This window comes from Geotrypetes seraphini, chromosome 6 (genome assembly GCF_902459505.1).
Source record: "Geotrypetes seraphini chromosome 6, aGeoSer1.1, whole genome shotgun sequence".
In the NCBI taxonomy this organism is placed as follows: domain Eukaryota; kingdom Metazoa; phylum Chordata; class Amphibia; order Gymnophiona; family Dermophiidae; genus Geotrypetes; species Geotrypetes seraphini.
The window spans coordinates 185140440-185162677 of NC_047089.1; the positions used below are offsets into that span (position 1 = coordinate 185140440).

At 47.2% G+C, this 22238-nt stretch overlaps 1 protein-coding gene across 3 annotated transcripts in view; it reads left to right on the forward strand.

Annotated features, from left to right (window-relative positions):
• Nucleotides 1-22238, forward strand: part of SLC20A1 (solute carrier family 20 member 1) — a 140606-nt gene that overhangs the window by 16690 nt on the left and 101678 nt on the right. The window lies entirely within an intron of this gene.

Below are 22238 nucleotides of genomic sequence, written 5' to 3' on the forward strand. Positions count from 1 at the left end.
CCTATTCAGCCCTGAGCCAAATGGTCTCGGTGTCCATTCCCCATTCAGCCCTGGCCAGCTCACAAGCTCCTCCGTGGCCTCCAGTTGGTCGGATCATCCGCCAGATAGTGATGCATCCCAGCTTCGTGATTTGAGTTGCTCTGGATTGGCCTTTTTGTCTGTTGTTTGTGTATCTCATCAGTTTTCAGTGAGACAGGAAGCTCAACCTCCCTCTTCCTTTCAACCTTCTCGGTCAGGGTCCAATGCCTATAAGAGACCCACAGCGCTTTGGTCTTCCAGCATGGCTCTTGAGTGCCCAGCCTTGATGAGATGCGGTTGTTCAGAGGAGGTCCTCTTGATGCTCTTTAAGTCGAAGAAATCCTAAACCAGGGGTGTCCAACCTGCGGCCTGAGGGCTGCATGTGGCCCTATGAAGTATTTTGTGCGGCCATGGTCGAGGGTGATTTTGTGTTATCCCAGGACAAGCAGGCAGCATATTCCCACACATGGGTGACGTCACCGACGGAGCCCCGCAGCGGACAGCCTCGAAAGCAAACTTGCTTGAAGATCTCGATCTTTCGAGCACTGTACCGCGCATGCGTGCGTGCTTTCCCGCCCGAACTATGGGGCGCATCTCCTGAGAGGATCCTCAGTTCGTTTAATTCCGCGGAGACAAGAAGACACGTTTTTCTACATCTCTGCAGCATTGCCTTCTCTTCACCGTGGCTGTTTCTTTTCTTTCAGTTAAGTTCGGTCACTGTGCTCTCCTATTTCTTTTTCGTTTTCTTTTCTTAAAAAAAAAATAAATAAAAAAGTTTCAATTGTTTCTTTGATTTCGTGTCCGGCCGGTAAGCCTTGGGCCTAGGCCCATTTGCTCCTTTCGTTCGACACGGACTTTATTTTTTCCATGTCCCGGCCTCTTACCGGGTTCAAACGTTGTCGCCAGTGTAATCGTGTGATTTCGGTCACCGATCCCCACTGCCGCTGTCTACAGTCCCTGGGTCCCACTCATTCCCCAGAAGATTGTCACCGTTGTTTCACTCTTACTCCACGGGCTTTTCGACGCCGGTGCGCTCAATTTTTTCAACTTTTCGGAGACATGGAGCAAGGCTTCGACTCCGACGACATCGACGACTACGGTCTCGAAGGCTTCGACCCAGGCTCCGGCTGGAGCTTCGGTCTCGAAGGCCTCGACCTTACCTGCTTCGGTTCCCTCGAAGACGGTGCCATCTGCGAAGTCTTCTATGGTGGGTAAGTCTCCGGGTTCTCTTTCAGGTACCGTACCCAAGAAGCCACCAGACTCCTCTGCACGTCCATCTTCCAAGCGTACCTCCAAGATAAGGGAATACTCACCTTCGAGGTTGCCCTCTTTGGAGCATACTGCTGCACCTACGAGGTCAGAATCTTCTGTCTCGGTGCCGATGCTGGAGGACATGCTGAAATCTATACTGACCACTCAGATTTCCTCCTTAGTGGCTCAATTGGTCCCGTCCTCGACCTTGCCTCGGACTGATCAGCCTGTCGCACAACCAGAGCTTCCAGTATCTCGAGGCCGATCCAGGACACCGAAGAAAATTTCTTCGTCTGATTCTTATCCAGACTCGCCTCCTCCGAAGCGCCGGTCTATTGCTCCCAAGCTTCGGAGGGAGTCTTCGGCATTGGATACCGAGACTTCTCTGCCTCATTCTTCGAAGCAGAAGCACAGATCTCGACACCATCGCGCATCGACTCGAAGTCCTTCTCGACCGAAGACTCCACCATCGAAGCCACCCCGTCGAGACAGTTCACCACAGACCTCGACTCATTCTGTACCACGTACACCTGGTACTTCTCCATCCAGGAGCCTGAAGAGAAAACATTCTCTTACTCCACCTCACAGTGCAGCTTCTTCTGTGACTCTACGTCTAGACTCAGAGCCACTTTCACCATATTCTAGAGAGGCTTCTCCCTCATACTCAGCTCTTCCTAAATCTCGCAATGTATCTCCTGAGGAAGCGTCTGATTCCAAATCCATTTCTTTTGCCAAATTTATTTTTGATATGGGACAAGCTCTCAAACTGGATCTTCATTCAGATTCTAAATATACTCCTGAATATTTAGCAGATATGGAGCTTCCTCATCCACCGAAAGAGTCCCTCAGATTACCTATGACTCCTGTTCTGAAACAAACCTTTGTTCGTAATATGGAGACTCCTTATTCCATCACTGCCATTCCATCTAAATTGGAATCCCGTTATCGAACAGTTCCATGTAAAGGTTATGAAAAGTCTCAACTATCTCATCAATCCCTGGTAGTAGAATCCTCTTTAAAGAAAGCACATCCTTCCAAAATCTATGCTTCAGTTTCTCCAGGTAGAGAAGGTCGCCGTTTATACCAAAACTCTATGATGGCAAATAGAGTTCTTAATTACAGCTACATCTTTACGTCCTACTTCAACCATTTTCTGAAGATTTTACCATCTTTTTACCCGGATATCTCTACCACTCGTCTTTCAGAATTTAAACTCATCCTTAAGACTCTTTCTCAATTACGACTCTTAATGTTACAAGCCTCATATGATGCATTTGAACTCTCGTCTCGAGTATCGGCCTTTGCTGTAGCCATGCGTCGTTTAGCATGGTTACGTATTGTGGACATGGATCCCAACCTTCAAGATAGATTAGCAAATCTACCTTGTCAGGGAAATGAATTATTTGATGACTCTATTGAGGCAGCTACCAAGCGTCTTTCAGAACATGAACGCTCTTTTGCTTCCCTCATTCGACCAAAACCTAAACCTGCACCAACTAGAGGTTTCAAACAGACTCCACGTCGTTATTCTCAGAAAACGACTCCTGCTTTTTCAAGACCTCCTCCTCGTTGTCCTCCTCAACAACAGCGCCAACAAAAATCTCAGACTCCTGCTGCCACCAAGCCTGCTCAGTCTTTTTGACAATCTCGACATGAGCATTCAAATTTCTCTGTTTCCAAATTCTCCCCTCCCCATAGGGGGTTGCCTTTCCACATTTTATCACCAGTGGGAGCTAATTACATCAGATCTCTGGGTGCTTACCATCCTACGAGAGGGATACTCTCTTTGGCTTCTTTAGGTGCCTCCAGATCGCCATCCAAGAGTGTCCTTCCAATCAGTCGCATCTTCCCCTTCTTCTCCAAGAAGCTCGAGCTGTGGAGGAAGTTCCTCTTTCCCAAAGGAACTTGGGATTCTACTCCCGTTATTTTCTAGTTCCCAAAAAGACGGGGGATTTGCGACCGATCCTGGATCTCAGAGCTCTCAACAAATATCTAGTCAAAGAGAAATTTCGAATGCTCACACTGCTAACTTTATATTCCTTAATGGACCAAGGGGATTGGATGTATTCCCTCGATCTCAAAGAGGCGTATACTCATATCCCTATTCATCCAGCATTTCGCAAGTACCTCAGATTCCAAGTAGGAAGCCTTCATCTGCAGTACCGTGTTCTCCCCTTCAGATTGGCTTCTTCTCCCAGGGTTTTCACAAAATGTCTCGTGGTGGTGGCTGCAGCTCTTCGTAACCAGGGTCTCCAAGTATTTCCATACCTAGACGACTGGCTCATCAAGGCTCCCTCTTTTTCAGGGGTTATTGCAGCAACCCAACAGTTTGGGATTTCACATCAACTTTCCCAAATCTCAGTTGACTCCTTCTCAGTCTCTCCAATTCATAGGAACAACTCTGGACACTATCAATCTGAGAGCATACCTTCCACAACCACGTCAGGCCGCCCTGCTTCAGATTTCTCAACAACTCTTCCAACTTTCAACTGTTCCAGCACGAAAGATGTTGGTTCTGCTCGGTCACATGGCTTCTACAGTTCATGTGATTCCTTTTGCCAGACTTCACCTTTGTATTCCTCAATGGACACTGGCATCCCAATGGCAGCAATCCGTGGATCCACCAACTCGACTGATTTCCATAACTCCTTCATTGCGGAAGTCTCTCCGTTGGTGGATGCTCTCTTTAAATCTTTCCAGAGGCTTGCTGTTCCACCCTCTTCCTCATCAGAAAGTCCTCACAACCGACTCATCAATGTACGCATGGGGAGCTCATGTGGACGGTCTTCGCACTCAGGGTCTCTGGACTCAAGCAGACCATCGGTGTCATATCAATCTATTGGAACTCAGAGCGATATTCTATGCTCTCAAAGCTTTTCAACATCTCCTTCACGACATGGTGATTCTTGTACGTACCGACAACCAGGTAGCCATGTATTATGTCAACAAACAGGGAGGGACGGGCTCTCACTCCCTCTGTCAAGAAGCTCTGAAATTGTGGCATTGGGCAATTCTTCACAACATCTTCCTCAGAGCTGTTTATATTCAGGGTCAACACAATTATTTGGCGGACAAATTGAGTCGTCTTCTACAGCCTCACGAATGGACACTCAATTCTCCTACTCTTAGCCAAATCTTTGCCCGTTGGGGTACTCCATAGATGGATCTGTTTGCGTCACCTCTCAACTTCAAACTGCCTCAATTTTGCTCCCGCATCTATGCCCCTCAACGTCTCGAAGCGGATGCGTTTCTACTGGACTGGAGGAATCAGTTCCTTTATGCTTTTCCTCCGTTTCCTCTGATTCTCAAGACTCTAGTCAAACTGAAGTCAGAACATGCCACCATGATTCTGATAGCTCCTCGGTGGCCCAGATAACCTTGGTTCTCCCTTCTACTTCAACTCAGCACCAGGGAGCCTCTTCTTCTACCAGTATTTCCCTCTCTACTCACGCAGAGTCAAGGATCCTTGCTTCATCCCAATCTGCAGTCTCTACATTTAACAGCTTGGTACCTTTCTGCATAACAGACTTTTCTCAATTCTCTCCGTCTGTTCAAGATATCTTACTTGCTTCCAGAAAATCATCAACTAGACAATGTTATGGCCATAAGTGGACTAGATTCTCTGCTTGGTGTTCTACACTTCACTTGCCACCCAGATCTTCCTCCTTGACATCCGTTCTGGACTACTTACTCCATTTATCACAATCTGGACTTCAAACTACATCTATTCGAGACCATCTTAGTGCTATAGCTGCTTTTCATCAGCCTTTGGATGGAAAACCCCTTTCTGCACATCCTATCGTTTCTCGCTTTATGAAAGGACTTCTCAATCTCCATCCACCGCTTAAACCACTTCCAGTGGTTTGGGATCTCAATGTTGTTTTAGCTCAACTTATGAAACCTCCTTTTGAACCGCTTGACAAAGCCCACCTCAAGTATCTCACTTGGAAAGCTGTGTTTTGCTTTCGAGGCTGTCCGCTGCGGGGCTCCGTCGGTGACGTCACCCATGTGTGGGAATATCTGCCTGCTGTCCCTGGATAACAACTGTTACGGTAAGTAACTGTGCTTTTTCCTCTGTTGCCCCCGGGTGTTTACCATCTTGCCGGCTCCCTCCTCTGTCTTGCTGCAGCATTTGTGCAGCCCCACAAACATTTTTTTTTGGCCACTGCAGCCCAGGGAAGCCAAAAGGTTGGACACCCCTGCCCTAAACTATGGCTTCTTTTGCCTTAGCCTGGAAGGCTTTCCATCAGTGGTGTGCTAAGGACTGGGTGGTGCCTGAGTCGGCTTCCATTTTGGTAATCCCTGCTCTTCAAGCATGCTTGGGTAAGGGTTAGCGGTGGCCTCACATTAAGTTTCAGTAGCAGGCTTTTCGTGTTTCAGGACATGCAGGGGTTCTAGTTCGCTTCCTGCTCATCCGGATTTGACTAGGTTTTTGAGAGGGGTGGTTCATTTGCAGCCTCCTTTGCGTTATCCTTTCCATTCTTGGACTCTTAGAAGCCTCATTCAAGCCATGCAAGGCTGCTACTCTTTTGGATCTGACTCAAGACTGTCTTTCTGATCGTTTTTGTCTTGGCATGGCATATTTCGGAATTTCAAACTCTTTCATGCGGAGACCCTTTCTCCATATTACAGATACTGGAGTTTTCTCCATTTTGTACCTTCCTTTCTACCGACCGTAGTTTCTGCTTTCCATGTCACCCAGGAGGTTTGTTTGCCTGTGTTTCATTACACTGACTCGGAGTGAAAGGATCAGATCTTACACTAGTTGAACATTGAAATCTTGCTCCACTTTTGGAGAGGACTAATGATTTTTGGATATCTGATCTCCTCTTTGTCTTGACTGCTCCACCTTGGCGTAGTTGGCTGGCGTTTATGAGCTTGATTGCCCGATGGATTCATATGGCCATTTCTGCGGCTTATGTCCCCAGCAGCAAGCTGCTGCCAGTTTCCTTTCAGACCCACTCGCTAGAAGTGTTGCTGCTTTGTGGGCGGAGTCTTGCATGTTTTCTCCAGATGCAATTTGCAGAAGGTCTTCTTGGTTCTCTCTTCTACATTTTACCCATTTTTTTCTTGGTGGATGTGTCAGCTTGCTCTGATGCCACTTTTGGGACTTCTGTATTGCGAGCAGGCTCTTTGGTCCCTTTCTAGACGCTGCCATTGCTTTGGTGCGTCACCTAGCATACTGAATCTGGAAGGGACATAACAGAATGGAAGATTAGGTTTTCACCTTTAATCTTTCTGTTAGTCCCTGGAGGACTCGGTAAGGCTTCACTTATTCTCCTTGTAGGCTTCAGGATTCTGTGGGAAGTTTTCCACTTCTGTGAGTATGCATTACTGAAGGTTGTCTCATTTGTTGCACACAGCAGGTTAGTTCTACATTGTTCCTCAATGTTTTTCTGTGTTGCCTTTGTACTTGTTTATTGCCAGTTAACAAATTTCCCAGTACCCCCTTCCTTGTCATGGATTTGTTCAGGTATGTTGCTTGGCTTTTGGACTGAACTACAGGGGCTCTAACTCTCTGAGGTGGGAGGAACATGTGCTCAGAAAAGTATTTGGATTTCTGCAACTCCCTGGAATGCAGGAAGGGATTGAACACCTAGCGTATTGAATCCTCCAGGGACTAACGGAAGCTTATCGAAGATGAAAACTTTTCTACTGTACTTTATTGATAGGAAAAAAAATAATCATCTTCACAATTTGATTAGTTTTATTTAATAAAAACAGTAACATTATAACATATGTATTATTGTATTTACTTAAACATCTATGATAACTGATGTGATTAAACAAATCTTTTAAAAATACTTAAACTATCAGCCATGTTCATACATGAAAAACTTAAAATATTGTCTTCTGTAACTCACTTATCTTCATCATCGTGTTTGTTCACAATTTTGAAAAGAAAAACAAGCTTTTCCTGTCATCAAGAGCAAACTAATCCAGATGGATGTGTTATGTCCATCTACCAGCAGGTGGAGATAGAGAGCAGTGAATTGCACAATAGCTATAGGATGGTACGATTCCTGGCTCTTCAGGCAGTTCCCAGGTTAAGAGCGAGTTCGTTTTTGAAACCATTCCTAAGTGGAATTTGTATGTAACTCGGATCCTACACAGTCTATAAAAACATTAAATATTTAAGAAACGGTCTTCAAAATAAAGTACTGTAGTTTAAATAGAAAGGATAGGAGGTTTACACTTTTTTGTTCTTCACCATCCCACTACTGTTCCCTCTCCACCACCACATCCCAATGTTTCTCCCTCTTATCTCTTCCCCATGCATCTGTACCTCATGCCTTTGCCACCACCATGCTTTATACCCCTGCTAGAGACAGAGCTCCTCCTTTTTTAAAAACTGATTTTTCAGTCTGTGCCAGCAAGCAGTGCTGCAGGGAGCACAGTTGTCAGTATTGAGCCTTCTCTTTTCCCCCATAGTTGGGCCGATTGGGGTTCTGTTGCTAGATGGTTGTGTAGTCGGGAAAGCAAAGATGCAATGGAAGAAAAAATAGTTGAAATGGTAAAACAGGGAGACATGACTCTCTTTTTTTTTTTTTTTTTAGATATATTAGTGATAGGAAGAAGTGCTAAAGTGGCATTCTGGGACTCAAATGTGAAGGGGAGAAATATATAGAAGCTGATAAAGAAAAGGCTGAATTGCTTAAAATATTTCTGTTCTGTGTTCACGGCTGAAGCGCTGGGAGCGGGACCACAGAAGACAAATGTGAATAGGGATGGAGGAGTGGTAGACCCTGATCGATTTTCAGAAGGTTGTGTTTGTGAGGAGCTAGCTAAAATAAGGTAGACAAAGTGATGGAGTTGGGTGGTGTACATCTAATGGTGCTGAAGGAACTTAGGGAAGTTCTGGTGGCTTTGCTGATTGACCTTTTCAATGAGTCTTTAGGCGGGAGTAGTATTTGAGAAGGGCGGATGTGGTCCATCTCCACAAAAGTGGAAGTAAGGAAGTAGGGAATTACAGGCCAGTAAGTCTGACTTCTGTGGTAAGCAAATTAATGGAAACACTTTTAAAACAGAGAATGGTGAAGTTTTTGGAATCCTGTGGATTATAGGACCGGAGGCAACATGGATTCACTAGAGGTAGGCCTTGTCAGACAAATCTGGTCAATTTCTTTGGCTGGGTGACCAGAGAATTGGATGGAGTGCGATAGATGTGGTGTATTTAGATTTTAGCAAAGCCTTTCACAGTGTTTCACACAGACGTCTAATAAATAAACTGAGTGCACTTGGAATGGGTTCCAAAGTGATGGTCTGGGCCAAGAACTGGTTGAGTAGAAGGCAACAGAGGGTAGTGATAACGGAGATTGCTCTGAGGAAAGGGATGTAATCAGTGGTGTGCCTCAAGGTTCTGTGCTTGGGCCTGTTCTTTATAACATTTTTATAAACGATATTGCTCAAAGGGCTGTCGGGTAAGATTTGCACCTTTGCAGATGATACTGAAACCTGCAATAGTGTAGATACTCAGGATGATGTGAATAACATGAAGCAAGACCAGGCGAAGCTTGAAGAATGTTCTTAAATTTGGCAGCTAAAATTTAATGCTAAGAAATGAAAGGTCATGCATTTGGGCTGTAAAAACCCAAAGGAATGATACAGTTTAGCGGTGAAGAACTTATGTGAACAACAGTAGAGTGGGACTTGGGTGTGATTGTATGTGATGATCTTAAGGTGGCCAAAGAGGTTGAAAAGGTGACGGCGAAAGCTAGAAGGATGCTAGGGTGCATAGGGTATTGATGCCCCTGTATAAGATTTTGGTGAAACCTCATTTAGAATTGTGTACAATTCTGGAAGCCGCACCTTCAAAAAGATATAAAGGATGGAGTTGGTCCAGAGGAAGGCTACTAAAATGGTGCGTGGTCTTCGTTATAAGGCATATGGGGACAGACTTAAAGATCTCAATCTGTATACTTTGGAGGAAAGGCAGGAGATAGGAGATATACAGTGGTACCTTGGTTTAAGAGCATAATTCATTCCAGAAGCATGCTCTTAAACCAAAACACTTGTATATCAAAGCAACTTTCCTCATAGAAGATAATGGAAACTTGAACAATTCGTTCCACCAACCCCCCCCCCCCAGGCTACCGGCGCTGCTCCATCACCCCCCCCCCCCCCGCGAACGCCCCCCTGCGAGAACCGCAAAGCACCCCCGTGCTGAAAGCGGCATCCGCCCGCCCTTCCTCCCAAGCACGGTCCTTACCCCTTCTGCTCGTTGTAAGGGTGAATGCGAGCTCCTGCCTCTTGCCTGGGCTGGGCCTTGAGCATCTGCGCATGCTCAAGGCCTTCTGGCTCTCGTTCTCTCGGAGATCTCGTTCTGGACAGCCTGCACTTCCAGTTCAAGAGCTCAGGGACCATTTCCCTGGGAGCATAGCTTACCCAGGTTTATCCGCTAGTGGGTTTAAGCGCAGGCTCTGTGGTGGTTGATCTAGGATCAGGGGTGACTGTTTCTCCCTCCTCCCCCCCACCCCAATGTTTGATGTGTGCAGGCTCCGGAGGGGGTTGAGGTCTCCAGCTGGGACCTTGGGCCCAAGAGGCAGTGAGAAGATACAGGCAGCACAGGTTCCAGACTTGTTGAGGCAAAGGTTCTTTCCCTAGCAACAGCAGCAGATGAATCCAGAGACCAATGGGATAGCCCACATCTACCAGCAGGCGGAGATAGAGAAACTGATTAACAGGTGGTCCTATTGGCTGGCACTCCTCCTGTCTCATCAGTATGCTCTATCTCCCAGCAGGGGAAAGTCACTGTTCCACTAGCTCCTGGATTCTGGCTGTGGCTGGATAAATATTTTCTCCTGTTGAGGTTTGCTCTTCAGTGAGGCAGCAGTTATTTCTCCTGTTGAGGTTTGCTCTTCAGTGAGGCAGCAGTTATTTCTCCTGTTGAGGTTTGCTCTTCAGTGAGGCAGCAGTTATTTCTCCTGTTGAGGTTTCCCTCTTCAGTGAAACAGGGGTGTCTGGCTGGACTGTGCCGGCTTTAGAGGTTACACTTGGGCCCCCCCTTGTCCCTGCCTCACCCTCCCTCCAGTGATAGAGGGGTTAGCTGGGTCTCTAATTTTTCTTCTTTCCCTTGGAAAAAAAAAAAAAAAGAGACCATTTGCTATTTGCAGTTATGCATTCTCAGGGGTGCTCAACCGGTGTCTGCTGGTGTCTGTCAGTCCTGTAAGCCTGGTTGTGAGTATCCCTTTGTTGCGTTGCCCTGCGGGTTATATTGTTTTGCGGTTGTCTTGGAACTACGGATTTGTGTTGGTTTTGTGCTTGTTCTGGAGTACCTGCAGCTGTGCGGTCGCGTGCCTTCCAACTAGCTTTCCTCATCTTCTATGCCTTGTTAGGGTAGTGAACACTGTGCAGTATGGGGAGTTTTTCATTTGCAATATGTGGTTTTTTTTGTGTTTTTTTTTCAGTTCAGGCCTTCTGTTTGGTGTCTTGGGCACTGTTGTTTAAATCGATGTTTTCCCGCGCGCGGGAGCCGCGAGCTTGTTTTTGTGTGTGGGCGGGAGAGACCTGACTTTTGCAGCTTGTTCGCTAGGGCTGTCCTGTGGGCAGTGGGTGCCGCGGCGGTGTTCAAGCCGCCAAGTGAGTCGCACTTGTGGAGTCAGTGCCTTTCAGCGAGCGGGTGGCTCACGCTTCTGCTCCGACGCTGGTGGCGGAGCCACTGCGTTATTGGCACCTGTTTTCAGCTGCGGCCTTATCTCTGCACCTCCCCAGTCTCCCGGTTCTGGTCTTGATTGTGTCGGGGGTTGCAGGTACAGTTGCTCTTCGCGCGGCGGTGGGACTCTCTCCCGAAGTGCTTCTTTGGGATCTGCGAGCCATCCTGCCTTGCCTGAGGGCGCTGGAGAGGGAGTCCATTCGGCAATTGGCCCCTTGGTTACAGCTTGTCACGGCGCTGGGTCAGCAGGAGGTGCTTTGCCGCTGGGAAGGTCAGCGGCGGGGGAGGGATACCCTGGTCTTGTTCGGATCTCTCCTCCTGCATCCCGGGGTCCCGGTATGGTAAGAGTTCTGCCTGTTGGCTGTTGCCTCTTATTTGCGCCTTGGGGTCGCGCTGCTGGTATCAGGTGGTGCTATTACAATATTTCCTTGTCATATGTATGTCTATTATATTGCTGGAGAGTTTAAGTGATTTTGTACACTTCCTGCTGATAATACAAGGATATAGAATTTACAAAACAAAAAAAACAAAATAACATAACAATAAACCGCCTTGTACTGGCGTGCTGAGTTTCCTGTTGGGGCTACGCGCGCTCTTAGTAATGTGGGGTTACCTGGTGGCACCTTCACTTTTCAAGCGGGCAGGAATAGGTTTTGTTTGTATCTGGATCAACGCAGGGTCCTGTGTTTTTTGGGATGCTCAACAGCCTTGTGCGGCTATCGTCTTTCTTGACGTATGTTAATCAGCTCCCCTATTTCTTTTTTTTTCCCCCTCTTTGCATTGTTATGCGTGGGGTCGTTCCCTGTAGCCATGTGATGAATGGCTCTCTGAGAGGGGAGACAGGGCTGTTTGTCAGTTTGCATCATCCCTGCAGTGTATTTTGGACAGGGTGTTTTCTCTTTCTGCCTGCCAGGTACATGTCCTTCGCTGAGGGGCACTGAACTCAGTTTTGGGGCGGCAGTGCTAGGTGCCCTGGCGGAACTTATCCGCTTATGGTAGGGGGAATACCTTTCTTCCTTTCCTGTGCTTTTCATGTTCCTCCGCTATTGCACAGGCCTTTCCGGCGTTCCCCTATTTCATGGTAAAGGCTACTCCACTCCGATTCTTTCTGTATCCAAGCGGCGTACTGTCTCTCTTTTCCAATCTGGCCCCTAATTGGGACGGTCTAGTGGCCTTGCTGGTATATATAGTGTGTCCGATATATCTCCATTGGATTGATAGCGCCTCATTCTGGACAACCTGTCATTGCAGCGGTGTCCCGGATGAACGCCTTTCCGGTTTCTCTTCCAGTCATTTGTTAAATTGATCTAGCAATTCCTGATTGACCCTCCCTGATCCCGCCACATACCTCTTTTACCCATGTATTCTCCATGGCAGTGCCGAGGCACCATCTTGTTGTTTTCCACCTAGACTGAGAGGTATTGGCGGGATAGACGGCATCCTTTCTTTTATGACTAGCTCACTTTTCCTTCCTTCTTCCTGGGAGGAGAAATAGGGAGTCGTGCTTTTATTCATTGCATTTTTTTGATAGTGCATAGCTTTCTTCAAGAGCAAGGTTTCTAATGCCTTTTGGTTGTTTAGATCACCTGTTTTTGTATTATTCACGGGACGCCTCGATTTTCTGGCGGCGTCCAAAGCCGCCATCGCTCGATGGGTCAAGGAGGACATTCTGCTTACTTGTTGGCAGGAAAGCGATTGGCGAACGAACTTCATGACGATTCCGCCAGTGCGATGGCCACTTCTTGGACTCGGTCCAGAGGTTTTTTCCTTGGAGGAGTTTTGTCTCACGGCTGCTTGGTCTTCCGAGAGTGTTGTTTCTCAGCATTTCTGGTTGGATGTGGGGACACATGTGGTAGATGTGTTTAGTGCTTTGGTTGTTGCGGAGGCGGCGTTTGCTTCCCACCCAGATTGAGGATTGCTTTGCTACATCCCATTGGTCTCTGGATTCATCTGCTGCTGTTGCTAGGGAAGGAAAAATTATGTTCTTACCTGTTAATTTTCTTTCCCTTAGACGCAGCCGATGAATCCAGAGCCCCACCCTTTCTGGTATTGTCTGTCGGGTTTTTCTTGTGCACCTTTCGCGGTTTGTTGTGGTTGATAGTGGTATTCTGTATCATTGCCTTTCGCGATTTGTTCTGGGAAAGAAGTTTTTTACATGCTATACCTATTGCGGGTTACGTGTGCTTGGGCAAGGAGCTATACTGATGAGACAGGAGGAGTGCCAGCCAATCAGCTTCTCTATCTCCGCCTGCTGGTAGATGTGGGCTATCCCATTGGTCTCTGGATTCATCTGCTGCGTCTAAGGGAAAGAAAATTAACAGGTAAGAACATAATTTTTCCTTCTCCTTGTAAACTGTTACAGCTTCCATCTTGCAATTCCCAGCATACAGCATGGTACAGTGAATAACGAACAGGCTGACAGCCTGGCAGATTGATTTGAAAGAGGGGGTGTCTCAAATCGATTTTTGGTGGGTTTAGGGTTAGTCCTAGGTCACTCCACCTCAAAAATTCTAAAATCACCATTTTATATTTTTCTCTGTAGCTTACCCGGACTGTTTTTGTCGCTAAAATTGTTGCTGTTGTGGCTATCTTGGATTTCCCAATTTGAAAATAAAAGCCTCTATCGTACCTCCCAATTGAACTTCTTGGGATCTACAAACTGAGGTCATATCATTGGAGAAACAGATTAGTGGTTGGGTTAACCAGATTTTTTTTTTGGGGGGGGGAGGGGGAGATCCAGATTTATGGACTTTGTTATATGCAGCTTTCCCATCAGCTGTCGGATGCATTTACTCATTCTGTGCCCCTGTGTTTTATACATCCTGGATAAAATTACCTTGTTTTATTTCCCTCAAAACACACACCCTGTCTCTAAAGTGACATGCAGGCCCAATTTCCTGACTGCACAATTCATAGGAGTTGGCCCATTAGCATAAATCCAGAATGTTCCTCTGATACTACAGAGAATATTTTTTTAAGTGTTTTTGCTTAAGCTTTACAGTACTGAAACAAAATAGAGTATGAAGATTTTCAAATTTCAAGAAGCCTTGAATGGTGCAGATAGACATGGTATTTAATTGGAATTAAAATTTCCATGAAGCAACAAAACTAAAAAGCTGCTTGTTCACTTAGCAACTGTATTCAGGTTTTCTGCTGAGATTACTTTGTATAACTTAATTTGGTACAGCTTTTAGAAAAATGTGACCTCGGACTTCAGGTTAGATTAAAATTGATTCCAGAACTTTTATGTTGGTTGCTTCAGTTATTCAGGCTAAACGCAATTTTGTATTCTAATGAACAAATTCCTTTAGTGTAAAACCTTTTTTATTGGTAATAACACAATCTACAACAAGACATAGTTACATACAATTGCCTTACAAGTCTCTGTGTAACCAGCATCAAAACAAATGAAAATTGCATGATGTCCTCACTATTCCAGACCAGTGGGATAATTTTGTCCATCATAGAAACGTAGAAGAAACATGATGGCAGATAAAGGCCAAATGGCCCATCTAGTCTGCCCATCTGTAGAAACCATTACAGTGGTACCTCGGTTTACGAGTGCACCGGTTTGCAAGTGTTTTACAAGACGAGCAAAACATTCGCAAAATCGGCGCCTCGGAAACCGAGCGTGCCTCAATTTGGGGGCACCGCCCCGCGATCCGGCACCCCCAGCACAGGAAGCAGATCTTCGGGCTTCGGCAGGACATGCTGGTGCCGGTGCGGAGGCTACACTAAAGTAAGAAGAGGATTCGGGTGGGTTGGGGACCTTGGGTCGCGGCGGTGGGGGGTGCCGGATCATGGGGGGGAGGGTGCTGGTTCACGGTGGGGGCCTTCAGGGGGAGCAATGCCGGTTCTCATGGGGGGGAGGGGGGGGTGGGAACCTATCAAAGCGAGTTTCCATTATTTCCTATGGGGAAATTTGCTTTGATAAACGAGCATTTTGGATTACGAGCATGTTCCTGGAATGGATTATGCTCTTAATCCAAGGTACCACTGTATTTCTTTCTCCAAGGGCCTATTTTAAAAAGCCTTGCAGCAACAGCCCTGAAGCCCTTTAAATCTCTATGGGCTTCAAGGCTGTTGCCGCTAGCACAGCTTTTTAAAACAGGCCCTAAGTGATCCCACATGCCTATCCCAGGCCTTCTTGAATTCAGACACAGTCTCTGTCTCCACCACTTCTTCTGGGAGACTGTTCTATGTCTCTACCACCCTTTTTGTAAAAAAGTATTTCCTTAGATTACTCCTGAGCCTATCACCTCTTAACTTCATTCTATGCACCTTTCATTTCAGAGCTTCCTTTCAAATGAATGAGACTCGACTTATGCACATTTCCTTATCACAGCAGCAGATGAATCCAGAGACCAGTGGATAGCACACATCGACCAGCAGGTAGAGATAGAGAAACTGATTAACAGGTGGTCCTATAGGGTAGCATTCCTCCTGTATATCCAGTATGCTCTATTTCCCAGCAGGGGTGGTAGCTATCCTTCTAGCTCCTGGATTCTGGCTGTGCCTGGTGAAAATTCTGAGGAATAATCATTTCTTCTGTTGAGATTATTTCTCTTCAGGTAGAAAGGGGTGACTGGCTGAGCGGTGCCAGCTTTGGGAGTCACACCTGGGCCCCCCCAGGTCCCTGCTCCACCCTCCCCTCCAGTGGATTGAGGGGTTTCTTTTGGGCTCTTAATTTTCTTCTTTCCTTAAAAAAAAAAAAAAAGAGCCTCACAGTGAGGAGCTGTACTGTACTTCTAGTCAGCTTACAGCTTGCAACTGCCAGCCATAATTTCTCTGCTATTGTGTTCAGGGTGTAGTGTTTTGGTGAGTAGGATTTACTTGCTCTCAGGTGTCTGGTGCTGCTTGAGGTACTTGCTGGTGTTTCTGGTGTGCAGCGTTGTGGGTTTTTTTGGTGGGCTTTCTCCAGTGTGGGACTTGTGCCTTTAAAAAAATACCAAAAAACCCCACTATGGCGGCAGAGGCGGTTAAGCGGTGTTCGCGCTGTGGGAAGCGCAGAACACCGTCGGGGCTGTGCGCTGGGTATGCGGACGCTACGGCCGAGGAATCCATGTTGCCAGTGAGTGAATTGCAGTTTTCCCGCGCAGGGGAGGCGCGATTGAGCTCCTCTTCCATCGCGGTTGGGCCCACCGCACTTCAGAGCGCGTCAGCATCTGGGGAGTGTTCAGCGGCTGTTGGCGCTTCGGGAGAGCTGGGGGAAGATGCGGTTTCGCTCAGATCCATGGTGCAGGCTGGGCTGGCAGGGTGTTTGCAGGGCACGTTTTCGCCGGAGTTCGTGATGTTGATGCACCGTGCATTTTTATTGCAGAGCTCTCAGCCTACACAATCCCCGACTTTGAATGTTTCTTTGCTCCCTTCTCCTGCTAATGCTTTTTCACCTCCGGTGCAGTCTCAGGCGGCAAAGCGTCGCAGACTTGCTGCCGCGCATGAAGGGGACCCTGCCTCAGTCTCCCCTTTATCTCTGACTATTCCAGAGTCGTTGGAAGAGGGAGAGGTGATGGACTTAGACGCGGAAGAGACGCTGGGTAGGGACGTGGATGATCCTACAGCGCTCCGTCTTTTTCACAGGGAAGAACTTTCCTCCTTGATTTCTAAGGCTTTGCAAGGATTAAACATCTCGCAGGAGGATCCGCTGGTGTCTGGGTCCTCCAACCCGCTCATGGCGAGTACGTGAAAGCCACCTAGATCCTTTCCGGTTCACGAGGCCATGCAAGAGCTTATTTTGACGCAATGGGACGAAAGCCATGCGGCAGTTGTACCCTCTTGCCCCAAATGAACTGGACAAGTTTAAGCTGCCTAGGGTAGACGCGTTGGTGGCTGTGGTCACCAAGAAGACTACTTTGCCAGTTGAGGGGGGGCTTTGCGCTGAAGGATGTCCAGGATAGGAAGATTGAATCTTCGCTTAAGATGTCCTTTGAGGTTGCAGCGGTTACCTTGCAGGCCGCGGTTTGCAGTTCATATGCTGCGCGTGTGTATCTGCATGGGTCTCAACTGATGGCGGATAACATGATGGAGTCCGGGAATTCGGTTCCTTCTGAATTGGCAGATGTGGAATCGGGTTTGGCGTATTTGGTGGATGCCTTGTATGATATTATTCGTGCTTCTGCGAAACAAATGTCTCTTTCCGTGGTTTCTCACAGATCTTTGTGGCTCCATAATTGGGCGGCGGATGCGGCGTCCAAGCTCAGGCTCATGAAACTCCCTTTTAAAGATTGTCTGTTATTTGGGGAGTATTTGGATAAGCTGGTGAAAGATTTTGCTGATTCCAAAACACAGAGGTTGCAGGAGGATAGACCTAGACCGCCTTTGAAAACATCCTCTGCCAGACCTTGCTTCCGGGATGTTAAGAGATATAGGCCCGGAAAGCCGTCTTTTCAGCTCTCTTATGGTTCTTTCTCTACTTCTAGACCTAGATTTTCACAGAATTCCTTTCGTGCGGCGAAACCCCAGACAGTTCAGCCAGCCCGTGCTCCCGCAACTCGCAGTCAACAATGACGGGGTCTCTGCCCCTTCCGCTATTTCTTTAGGAGGGCGGCTGTCTTCCTTTCTGACGGAGTGGGCTGAGATAACATCCAATCAGTGGGTATTGGACATTATTCGAGAAGGTTACAAATTAGAGTTTTCCTCTCCCGTCGCCGATTCTTTCTTGGTATCCCCTTGCAATGGGGCCGCCAAACGAGACCTGGTACAGCTCACTCTTCAAGTCCTTCTGGACCTGGGGGCTGTGGTTCCGGTTCCCCCAGCGGAGGTGGGCCTCGGCAGATATTCCATTTACTTCGTGGTGCCCAAGAAGGGGGGGTCGGTCCGGCCAGTGCTGGATCTCAAACGGGTCAACAAATTTCTCAAGGTCCATCATTTCCGGATGGAGACGGTGCGCTCAGTCATTGCAGCGGTTCAACCAGGGGAGTTTCTTACATCCCTCGATCTCAAGGAGGCTTACTTGCATATTCCGATCTGGCCTCCACATCAGAGATTTCTTCAGTTTGCGATCCTAGGTCAGCATTATCAGTTTTGGGCGATGCCTTTTGGTCTCGCCATGGCGCCACGCTCCTTTTCGAAGGTGATGGTAGTGGTGGCGGTGTTTCTACACAAAGAGGGGATTCGGGTGCATCCTTACTTGGACGATTGGTTGATCCGTGCGTCTTCCAGGCAAGAGAGTGTGGCAGTGACCCAGAGGGTGATTCCCTTCTTCAGTCTTTGGGGTGGATCATCAACTTTCCAAAGAGCTCTCTTACCCCGTCCCAATCGTTGGAGCATCTGGGAGTGTGGTTCGACACTTGTCTGGGAAAGGTGTTTCTACCCAGGGACCGGGGAGTGAAGTTGCAGTCTCAGATTTGCCTACTTCTCCAGTCGCCCAGACCGAGGGTTTGGGATTATGTGAAAGCTCTGGGATCGATGGTGGTGGCTCTGGAGGTGGTGCCATGGGCTCGCTTCCACATGAGGCCGTTGCAGAAGTCTCTTCTATCCCGGTGGTCCCTGGTGTCTCAGGACTATGGACGGTGTCTTCGATGGAATTCTCAAGCTTCCCTCAGCATGCGTTGGTGGCTAGACGAGGCCAATCTGTTCAAGGGTATGCCGTTTGCGACACCGGACTGCCAATCTTACAACTGATGCCAGTCTTCTGGGATGGGGGGCTCAGTGCCTTCAATCCTCTGTGCAGGGAGTTTGGTCTCAGGAGGAGGCCCAGTGGTCGATCAATATGCTAGAATTGAGGGCGATCAGGCTTGCGCTTCTGGCGTTTCAGTCCATGGTTCAGGACTAACCGACGAGGGTCTTCTTGGACAGTGTCATGGTGGTGGCATACATCAACAGGCAGGGGGGTACCCAAACTCCTCAATTAGCCAGCGAGGCTCTGGTCCTGTTTCAATGGGCGGAAGTTCATGTTCCTCTTCTCTCAGCAGCGCACATTGCGGGTCAGGCAAATGTTCAGGCAGACTTCCTCAGCAGAAATCTAGATCCCGGAGAATGGGAACTCTCCGCTCAGGCGTTCGATGTACTGGTTTGGAAGTGGGGTCTTCCAGAGATGGATCTCATGGCCTCGTCTCGCAATGCGAAGCTTCCTCGGTTCTTCAGCAGACGCAGAGAGAGGGAGTCAGAAGGGGTGGACGCGTTGGCTCTTCCATGGCCTCCGGATTGTCTTCTTTATGCGTTTCCTCCTTGCCGATGATAGGTCGGGTGTTGCATCGCATCTCTCTCTTTCCGGGCAGGGTGATCCTGGTTGCGCCGGATTGGCTGTGTCGTCCTTGGTATGCAGACCTGATTCAGCTGTCAACGGGCGAACGGTTGACTTTTCCGGTGACTCCGGACTTGCTCACTCAGGGTCCGATCAACATGTAAAATCCATCCCACTTTGGTCTTACGGCCTGGCTCTTGAATGGTCGCGGTTGAGGCATAAGGGTTTTTCGGAATAAGTCATTTCCACTCTTCTTCAAGCCAAAAAAGAGATCTACCTCTGCCTCCTATGCTAGAATCTGGTGGGTTTTCGAGTCTTGGTGTGCTTCTCTGGGTCTTTCGCCCTTTAAGGCTTCTCTGTCTGATATTCTTTCCTTTTTGCAGGACGGCATCGCCAAAGGGTTAGCCTATAATTCCCTTAAGATCCAGGTGGCGGCCATCGCTTGTTACAGAGGACGGGTATCTCGTTTGCCGCTGGCATCTCAACCTGATGTTGTTCGGTTCCTGAAAGGGGTGCAACATATTCGGCCACCTGTTAAGAGGATCTGTCCAGAGTGGAGCTTTTGGATTGTACTTTGGGGGGGGCTGCAGAAGACCCCGTTTAAACCGTTATCTCATGCAACTCTGAAGGATGTCACATTGAAGGCAGTGTTTTTGGTCGCGATGGCGTCGGCCCGACGGGCCTTGTCGTGCAGGGATCCTTTTTTGCGCATTTTGGATGCCGGAGTGTCTGTTCGGCTGGTCCCCTCGTTCCTTCCTAAGGTAGTGTCTTCCTTTCATGTGAACCAATATCTCTTCCTTCCTGCATTTCGGCGGGAGGATTGGGGGGAGCGCTTCTCTTCCTTGCGTTTCCTTGACGTGTGCAGAATTCTTCATTATTTGAGGATTACTAACGACTTTCGTCGTTCCGACTACCTTTTTGTGTTGGTCACAGGCCACAGCAGAGGTATGTCTGCGTCCAAGGCTTCCATCGCTCGTTGGGTCAAGGAGGCCATTGCTTCGGCTTACTTGATGGCCAGAAAGCGGTTGCCGGACAAGCTTCGAGCACATTCCACCCGAGCGATGGCTACGTCTTGGGCTGAGTCCAGGGGTCTTTCCTTGGACGAGATTTGGCGTGAGGCTACTTGGTCTTCTAAGAATACTTTTTCTAAGCATTACCGGATGGATGTGGCCGCTCGTGCAGAGGCTGACTTTGGTGCTTCGGTTATTGCAGAGGCGGCGTTTGCTTCCCACCTAGTTTGAGGTGTGCTTTGCTACATCCCACTGGTCTCTGGATTCATCTGCTGCTGTGATAAGGAAGGAAAAATTATGTTCTTACCTGTTAATTTTCTTTCCTTTAGTAGCAGCAGATGAATCCAGAGCCCCACCCTTTCTGCTGATGATCTGTTAGTTTGTTGGTTGCCAGTTTCAGTTTGGTTATTGTTGGTAGTTTTCTGTATTTTACCCATTGCTCTTGGTTGATGGAAAGAAGTTTTTTACGTGCTCAATATTTCCTAGTTCCGGATGTTTGGGCAAGGAGCGATACTGGATATACAGGAGGAATGCCAACCTATAGGACCACCTGTTAATCAGTTTCTCTATCTCCACCTGCTGGTTGATGTTTGCTATTTCACTGGTCTCTGGATTCATCTGCTGCTACTAAAGGAAAGAAAATTAACAGGTAAGAACATAACTTTTCCTTACACCACACAGGTATTTAAACGTCTCAAGAATACTAATACTAATACTCTGGAGGAGAGGAGGGACAAGGGTGATTATGATGCAGATATTTGAAAGGCATTAGCATAGGACCAAATCTTTTCCAGAGAAGGGAAATTGGTAAAACTAGAGGACATAAACTGAGGTTGAGGGGTTGTAGACAAGAGTAATGTTAGGAAATTATTTTTCATGGAGAAAGGTGGATGCTAGAATGCCCTCCAGAGGGGGGAGATGGAGAGGAAAACTGATGAAATTCAATAAAGCATGGGATGAACACAGGATCGCTAATTAGAATATGAATGGACTAACTTTCACAGTATAAATCCCGTAATAGAAATGGTTTGGATAGGCTGGAGTGAGCTCAGCGGCAGCTCCAGTAGTTGGAAACCAAGAACAGTACTGGGTAGACTTCTAACAAAGAAAAAAGACATTTTAATTTAATCATGAAATTGTAATGCATGTAATTACAGGGCAGACTGGATGGACCATTCAGATTTTTATCTGCCATCATTTACTATGTTATGTTACTATGTATAAAACTCTGGCGAGACCTCATTTAGAATTATGTAGAATTCTGGAGATCATACCTTCAAAAAGATATAAACAGGTTGGAGTTGGTCCAGAGGAAGGCTACTAAAATGATTGGTGGTCTTCGTCATAAGGCATTTGGGGACAGACTTAAGATCCCAATATGTATAATTTAGAGGGAAGGCAGGAGAGCGGAGATGTTATAGACATATTTAAATACCTACATCACATAAATGTGCATGAGGCAAGTCTCGTGAAAGGAAGCTCCAGAATGAGAGGGCATAGGATGAAGTTAACAGGTAATGGGCTCGGGAGTAATCTAAGGCAATACCTTTTTACAGAAATGGTGGTGAATACATGGAATAGTTTCCCAGTAGAGGTGGTGGAGACAGACACTGTCTGAATTCAAGAAAACATGGGACAAGCTCTTAAAGGAGAGAAGGTGATGCTGGATGGGCCATTTGGCTTTTATCTGCCATTATGTTTCTATGTGCTAATAAGTATAAAGTGAATGAACCCTGCTCCAAAACCAAACCAGCAGGATAGCTTCTTGCCTCATAACTTCTATATGAAGCTGCTTATTGGGATGCTTTTAAGCAAAGTTTAAAAACTTTGAACTGTGCTTTACACCGTTTTGTCTTTACAAAGTGTGGTGTGGTGCTGTTTAAAGGCTGGAAGCTAAGCAAGTGGAACATAATCTGCTGTTTCAGGCTACAGATTGGCTTAAGTGTAAGCATTCCAATTTGGTCAAGATTTTGGAGTAAATTTACTTTAGTGTGCCAGTAATAAACGCTATAACTATCATGGTAATGGCTGTCATTTACTTGTTTATTTTGCATAATTTAATTTGCTTGCAATTTTATATGGCTTTGTTTAGGGTATTTAGCCAAGTTAGCACACTTGCATA